Here is an 8,966-nt window from a genome sequence, read left to right as displayed (position 1 = left end):
TTTCTGTATTTTACAAGCCATGTTCCTCAGAACTGCAGACCCCAGTTTCATTCCTGAATCCGCCAGTACATTATTCATCGGGTTCAGATTCATCAGCGATTGGTTAGTTCCGAGGGCAGAGGTGAAGTCCTTGACACAGAAAACTGAGAGCCTGACAGCTTTCAGCCTGGGAATCAGAGCGAGAAGTAACAGGAATCAGAGGAAACCCCTGGTGTTTGTCAAAAAAGTGATTGCAGGAACTATTAAAAATGCACAGTGCTTAATATTAACGCTACTGATGACACAAATAATGTGCAGTTGTAATAATAACCTTATTACTGACACTAAAACTGTAATGTTTATTAAAAACACCTACCAATTCCACTTATGATTAATGTAGTCATTTCGAACAACAATTATTATAAACATTTTCAGAAAGTCTGATATTCAAGTGTCTGTATTTTACAATCCTGATTCTTCATAACTACAAACAATTGCTTCAATCCTGAATCTCCCAGTTTATTCTTACCTAGGTTCAAATCCTTTGGTGACTCACTTTAACAGTGAGCAGAGGTGTGATCCTCAACATAAGGATCTTTGATAGCACTATGATCAAGGGTAAGCAATGGCCTAGTGGCCATTTGACTATTGACTATTAATCCCAGAAACCCAGAATAATGTTCTGGGCACCTGGGTTTGAATACTGCATCAACACATGGGGAATTTGAATTCAATTTTTTTAAAAATGATGACCATGAAACCATTGTCAATTGTTGGAAAAACCCATCTGGTTCAGTAATGTCCTTCAGGGAAGGAAATTCACCATCCTTGTCTGGTCTGGCCTACATGTGACTCCAGACCCACAGCCATGTGGTTGACTCTCAACTGCGCCCTGAAATGTCACAGACTGATGCTTTCAGAGTGCAGTTGAGAGTCTAGCAATCCACTTAGTTGTATCAATCACTAGAAAGTCACAACAAAGAAATGAAACTGGATGGACCACCTAGCATCAACCTTGGAACAGGAAAAGAAATGGCAAAAACACAAGCAGTCCTGTTGACGACGCAAAGTCCTCCTTACCAACATCTGGGGGCTAGTGCCAAAATTGGAAGAGCTGTCTCAAAGCTTAACATAGTCATTCTTACAGAATCATACATTACAGATAATACCCCAGACACCACCAGCAGGACAGACCCAGCAGCAGTGGCGACACAGGAGGATACAATCGGGAGGAGTTGCCCTGGGAGTCCTTGACATCGACTCCAAACCCCATGATGTCTCTTGGCTTCAGGTTAAACATGGGCAAGCAAACCTCTTACTGGTTACCACGTCCCGCCCTCCTTCAGCAGATAAACCAGTACTGCTCCATGATGAACAACAAATGGAGGAAGCACTGAGGGTGGCAAGGATGCAAAATGTACTCTGGGTGGGGGATTTCAATGTCCACCACCAAGAGGGGCTTGGCAGCAGCATTACCGATCAAACTGGTTGGGTCCTAAAGGATATGACTGCTAGATTGGGTCTGCAGCAGGTGGTGAAAGAACCAACAAGAGGGAAAAAAATCCTTACTAATCTGCCAGCTGCAGAAGCATCTGTCCATGACAGTATAGGTACAAGTGCCCACTGTCCTTGTGGAGACTAAATCCCGCCTTCACATTGAGAATAACCTCGATCGTGTTGCTTGGCACGATCACCATGCTAAATGGGACAAACTTCGAACCAATTCAGCAGCTCAAGACTGGGCATCCATGAGGTGCTATGGGCCATCAACAGCAGCAGAATTGTACACCAGCTCAATCTATAACCTCATGGCCTGGTATATCCTCCACTCAACTATTACCATCAAGCCAGGGGATCAACCATGGTTCAACAGAGAGTGCAGGAGGGCATGCCAGCAGCAGCATCAGCCATACCTAAAAATGACGTGTCGACCTAGTGAAAATACCAACAGGACTACTTGTGTGCCAAACGGCATAAACAGCAAGTGATAGAGCTAAGTGATCCCACGACCAACGAATTAGATCTAAGCTCTGCAGTTCTTCCACATCCAGTTGTGAATGGTGGTGAACAATTAAACAACTCACTGGAGGAGGAGGCTCAACAAATATGCCCATCCTCAATGATGGAGGAGCCTAGCACATCAGGGCAAAAGATAAGGCTGATGATTCGCAACAACCTTCCAGTGGTCCCCAGCATCACAGATACCAGTCTCCAGCGAATTTGATTCACTCCATGTGATATCAAGAAACAGGTGGAGGCACTGGATACTGCAAAGGCAATGGGCCCTGATAACATTCCAGCAACAGTGCTGAGGACCTGTGCTCCAGAACTTGCCACTCCCTTAGCCAAGCTCTTCCAGTACAGTTACAACACTGGCATCTACCCTACAATGTGGAAAATTGCTTAGGTCTGTCTGTACACAAAACGCAGGACAAATCCAACACGGCCAATTACTGCCCAGTCAGTCTACTCTCCATCATCAGTAAAGTGATGGAAGGGGTCATCAACAGTGCTATCAAGCAGCATCTGCTCAGTGATTCCCAGTTTGGGTTCCACCAGGGTCACTCAGCTCCTAATCTCATTACATCCTTGGTTCGAACATGGACAAAAGAGCTGAATTCCAGAGAGAATGTGAGAGTGACAGCCCTTGACATCAAGGCCACATTTGACCGAGTATGACATCAAGGAGCCCTGGCAAAACTGTAATCAATGGGTATCGGGGGCAACACTCCAGTGGTTAGAGTCATACTTGGCACAAAGGAAGAAGGTTGTGGTTGTGGAGGGTCAGTCATCTCAGCTCCAGGGCATCTCTGCAGGAGTGCCTCGGGGTAATGTCCTAGGTCCAACAATCTTCAGCTGCTTCATGAATGACATTCCCTCTGTCAGAATGTCAGAAGTGGGGATGTTCACCAATGATTGAACAGTGTTCAGCACCATTTGTGACTTCTCAGATACCGAAGCAGTCCGTGCTCAAAAGCAACAAGATCTGGACAATTTCCAGGCTTGAGCCAAAAAGTGGCAAGTAGCATTCGCGCCACACAAATGCCAGACAATGACCATCACCCCTCGACATTCAACGGTATTAGCATCACTGAATCGCCACCTTGGGTTACCATTGACCAGAAACTCAATTGGACTCACCACATAAACACAGTGGCTACAAAAGCATGTCAGAGACTAGAGGTAATGTGGCGGGTGACTCACCTCCTGACACCCCAAAGTCTGACCATCATCTACAAGACACAAGTCAGGAGTGTGATCAAATATTCCCCACTTGCCTGGATGGATGCAGCTCCAACAACACTCAAGAAGTTTAACACCACCCATGACAAAGCAACCCACTTCATTGTCACCGCATTACAAACATTTGATCCCTCCACGACCGATGCTCAGTAGCAGCAGTGTGTACTATCTACAAGATGCACTGCAGAAATTCATCAAAGATCCTTAGCATTTTCCAAACCTATGACAACTTCCACCTAAAAGGACAAGGGCAGCAGATACTTGGGAACACCACCACAAGTTCCCCTCCAAGCCACTCACCACCTGGATTTGGAAATATACTGCAGTTGCTTTACAGTTGTTACATCAAAATCCTGGAATTCCCTCCCTACTGGCATTGTGGGTTAACCCACTGCAAATGGACTGCAGCGGTTCAAGAAGGCAGCTCACCACCACCTTCTCAAGGGCAAATAGGGATGGGCTATCAATGCTGGCCAGCATCGATGCCCAAGTCCAACAAATGAATAAAAAAAAGCTCTCTCCTTGAAAATCCTGGGGTGGAGTCCATCTGGTCCATGTGATTTTTCCACCATCAGACATTTAAGTTTTTCTAGCACTTTCTCCTTGGTGATAGCCATGATATTCAGCTCTGCTCCCCAACTCCCTTGAATCTTTGGGATGTTACTCGTGTCTTTAACCGACTCCCTTGTCAGATCCACACCTCCCCCAGCAGCACACACCCTTCCCACCAGCACCTTCCCCCGCCACCACAAGAAGTGCAAAACCTGCGCCCACACCTCCCACCTCACCTCCATCTTCGGCCCCAAAGGATCCTTCCACATCTAAAAGAAATTTACCTGTACTTCCATAAATGTCACATACTGTATCTGTTGCACCTGATGTGGTGTCCTCTACATCAGGGAGACAGGACACCAACTTGCAGATCGCTTCAGAGGACACCTCTGGGATACCTGCACCAACCAACCCCACCACCCCATGGCTGAACATTTTAACTCCCCCTCCCACTCCATCAAGGACATGCAGGTCCTGGGCTGCCTCCATCACCAAATCCTAATCTCCCATTGCCTGGAGGAAGAATGCCTTATCTTCTGCCTTGGGATCCTGCAACCACATGGAATTAATGTGGATTTCACCAGTTTCCACATTCCCCCTCCCCCCACTTTATCCCAGTCCCAAGCCTCCAACTTGGCACCGCCCTCTTGACCTGTCCATTGCCTTTCCCATCTGTCTGCTCCATTCCTCTCTCCGACCTATCACCTACTATCCACCTTCATCTACCTAGCACATTCTCAGCTACCTTTCCCCCAGCCCCAATGCCTCCCTGCCCATTTATCTCTCATCACCCCCAGCCCACAATCCTCATTCCTGATGAAGGACTTAAACCCGAAATGTCAATTCTCCTGTTCCTTGGATGCTGCCTGACCTGTGCTTTTACAGCTCCACACTCTCGACTTTGATCTCCAGCGTCTGCCGTCCTCACTTTCTCAGAGTCTTCCACCGTGAAGACTTATGCAAAGTACTAGTTCAATTCCTCCACCATTTCTTTGTTCCCCATTACTATTATTTCAGCATTACTTTCCAGTGGCCCAATATCCACTTGTGCCTCTTTTGCTCTTTAAATTTCTCTCAAGTAATTCTTGCAATCTTCTTTTTATATTAGCTCACTCTCATATATAATCTTCTCCCTCCTTCATTTTTAGTTGTCCTCTGTTGATCTATGTAAGCTTTCCAATTCCGTGGCTTCCCACTGCCCTTCGCCACATTATATGCTTTTGTTTTGCTTTTATGCTGTCCCTAACTTCTCTTGTCAGCCATAGTTACCCCATCCTCCCTTTAGAATGCTTCTTTTTCCGAGGGATTAATTTTTGCTGTGTCTCCTGAATTACTCCAGAAACTCCTGCCATTTCTGTTCCAATGCTTCCTGCTAGGCTCCTCTCCAATTCTGGCCAGCTCCTCCCTCATGCCTCCGTAGTTACCTTTATTCAACCATAACACCATTACATCTGATTCCAGCTTCTCCCTCTCAAATAGCGGAGTAAATTTTATCATATTGTGATCACAACCTTCTAAGGATTTCTTCATCTGAAGCTTCCTTATCAAATCTGCCTCATTGCACAACACTAAATCTAGAATTGCCTGTTCCCTATTGGGATCCATCACAAACTGCTCCAAAAAGCCATCTCGTAGACATTCCACAAATTCCTTTTCTTGCAATCCATTACCATCCTGATTTTCCCAGTCCAACTGCATGTTGAAACTCCCCCATGATCATTGTAACCTTGCCTTTCTTACACGCCTTTTCTGTCTCCTGGTGTATCTTGTGCCCCATATCCTGACTACTGTTTGGAGGCTTGTACATAATTCCCATTTTTTTTTACCTTTTGTGGTTCCTCAACTCTACCCACACAGATTCTCCATCATCTGACCTTCCACTGTTTCTTGCTATTGTTATGGTGTTGCCCCTTTAACAAGGTTATTGTACTCCTTTTTTTTGAGAGGGGTCATAAAGGCAGAGATGCCAATATGTCTGAATTGGCTATTTTAATAATGGCTAACAGATACTGCTGAAGTCAACAATCAGAGAAGGCCTTCAGGTTTTTTTAAAAACAGTTGTATAATGAAAGGGGAGTGGCCAATTCTCCCAGCTCAGTTTTTTTTGTTTGGTTTACTTTGAAGCTGCTAGTTAAAGAAAGCTGCTGGGGATAAAGATTTCCGGATTCAACAGAGCTTTCTTGGCGGACTGTCTCTCTCTCTCTCTCTCTGACATCTCTTCTGTAAGAACCTGTGTTTGATTTTACCTTTTTTGCCAAAGGGATGTTTATGGGGATGTTGCAAAGAATTGGAACAGCATTAAGTTGCAATAGAGACGCTTTGGTTTTCAGATAGATTAAGTTATTCTCTATTCTGTTCTCTTGCTCATGTTTCATTTGGTAGTCTGAAAATAAATTCTTTTTTTTAAACTATGTGGTTTGACCAGCTGTATCACTTCTGGAATATCCATCTTACACCTGCTTAAAACAAGCAAAGTTAGGGTCTAGGCTACTTTCCTGAAATGTTTTGAGGGGCTTTGGTCTGGTCCATAACGCTATTGATTTCAATTCATTTCTCACTCATAAGGCAACCCCATCCCTTCTGCCGACCTGCCTCTCTTTTCATAGGATGTATATCCTTGGAATTTAAGCTCCCAGTCCTGATCCCCTTATAGTCATGTGTCTGTCGTGCCCACCATATCATACCTGCCAATTCTGATCTGCTCCACAATTTCATTTACCTTATTTCATATACTGCGTGCATTCAAATACAACAACTTCAGCCCTGTATTTTCCATGACTAGTCTCAATGTCATTCCTTTATCCGATGAGCTTGAGATTAGATTCTCAATTCTTTCCAAACACTCTGTCCTATTTTATCTTCTGGAGGCTTGAATAAACTCTCCAGAGTTCTCCTTTCATAGAATCATAAATCCATACAATGGGGAAAAAGGCCCTTCAGCCCAACAAGTCTATACCAATCCTCCAAAGAATAACCCACCCAGAAACATTCCCCTACCCTATTATCCTATGTTTACCCCTGACTAACGCACCTCACCTACAAATCCCTGAACAGTATGGGCAACTTAGCATGGCCAATTCACCTGACCTGCACATTTTTGGTAGGAAACCGGAGCACCTGGAGGAAACCCACGCAGACATGCGGAGAATGTGCAAACTCCACACAGATAGTCACCCGAGGCTGGAATCGATCCCGGATGCCTGGCACTGTGAGCCAGCACCAAGCCACCACACTCTTTCATTTTTTTCATACTTTTCCATGCAGTTGAATCCAACACCACAGATATTAACCTGCTGTTTTGTTTCCAATTAGCCATTATACTTCTTGGAGTTTAACCTCCCCCTCCTCCCGCCCCCCACTCACTTTCTAGTTTAATATCCTGTTGACCGTCCTATTTACCCTTTTCGTTAGGTGCCTCCTGAAACGTCGACTCACCTGCTTCTCTAATGCTACTTAACCTGCTGTGCTTTTCCCAGCTCCCACTTTTTTGACTGTGACTTTCCAGCATTGGCAGTCCTCATGATCTCCAAGCTACTACATATTAAACATATGAAGAGTTCAACAGAGTGACATTCATTGTCAGTGATAGAAAAATTTATTCTACTGATTGCCTGACTTTTATTTTCAGTTCTTCTAATATCTGGGATAGCAAAACTGGTATCATCAGGGCGGAAGTTTGATTCATTTTGTTTCTCACTCCACATATTTAGATTGGAAGAATAGAGGCATAAACTATTTTTTAAATGGGAGAAAGTTTAAAAGTCTGAAGTGCAAAGGGACTTGAGAGTACTAGTTCAGGATTCACATTAGGTAAACTTGCAATTGAGTCAGTAGTTAGGAAGGCAAACACAATGTTTATAGAATCATCAATTCCCTACAGTGTGGAAACAGGCCATTCGGCCCAACAATTCCACACCAACTAAAGACTATCCCACCCAAACCCATTCCCCTATCCTAATTACTTTATGTTTCCCCTGACTAATGCACCTAACCTACACACCCCTAACCACTGTGGGCAATTTAGCATGGCCAACTTACCTAACCTGTGGGAGGAAACCCACGCAGACACGGGGAGAATGTGCAAACTCCACACGGACACTTGTCTAAAGCTGGAATCTATCCCACGTCCCTGGCGCTGTGAGGCAGCAGTGCTAACCACTGAGCCACCTTGCCATCTATGTTGCCATTTATTTCGGGGGGACCCTAATATAAAAGCAGGAATGCACTTCTGAGGTATTATAAGATTCTGGTCAGGCCACATTTAGAATATTGTGAGCAATTTTGGGCCCCACAGCTGGATGATCCCAGGAATACAAATTTTAACATATACGGAATGTTTGACGTCTCTGGATCTATACTCTATGATTTAAGAAGGATGAGGAGGAATGTAATTGGATTTTACAGAATACTAAACAGCCTGGACAGAATGAATGTTGGGAAAATGTTTCCATTGGCAGGAGTGACTATAACTCGTGGGCACAGTTTTAGAGTGAAAGAAGACCCTTTAGAATGGAGATGATGAAACACTTCTTCAGTCGGAGAATGGTGAATCTATAGAATACATTGCCACAGAAGGCTGTGGAGGCCAGGTCACTGAATATATTTAAGACAGAGATAGATTGCAATGAGGATCAAAGGTTACAGAGAGACAGTGGGAAAATGGAATTGAGAAACTTATGAGCCACGATTGAATGGCGGAAGCAGACTCAATGGGCCAAATGGCCTAATGTTTGCTCCTATGTCATATGGTCTTATGGCTTGAGGACACGGACATGCTGAGAGGTTTACTCTCCTGAGCTGGAACTTCCACAGAATTGGCAATTGCAGGCAGGATGGAGGTGGAGGTGCTGTATGTTCTCTCAGGGGGATTTTGTTCAATGTGGATGTCAACTGGCATCATCCTGTCTTGTTGTGAGGAAGGGGCACTTGGAGTGAGGGCAATGCTCATCATCTCCTCCTCTTCATTGCCACAGATGAAGATCAACATCTGAATTTTAATTTAGTTCATTCTCCAATTGTTCTTATTTTAATTGTGCTCCACATTTCCTTCACTGCCACAAATATATTTTCTTTGACTATTCTCTCATCATATTATTTCCTTAACACATTAACATGGCAAATTCGTCGATTTTTCTTTTCCCCCTCCCATTCAGAGAACTCACTATATATTTCACATCGTTACATTTCGCTTT

Source organism: Chiloscyllium punctatum, chromosome 15 (assembly GCF_047496795.1).
Source record: "Chiloscyllium punctatum isolate Juve2018m chromosome 15, sChiPun1.3, whole genome shotgun sequence".
Taxonomy (NCBI): Eukaryota; Metazoa; Chordata; class Chondrichthyes; order Orectolobiformes; family Hemiscylliidae; genus Chiloscyllium; species Chiloscyllium punctatum.
Note: the sequence above shows the minus strand (reverse complement) of the source record.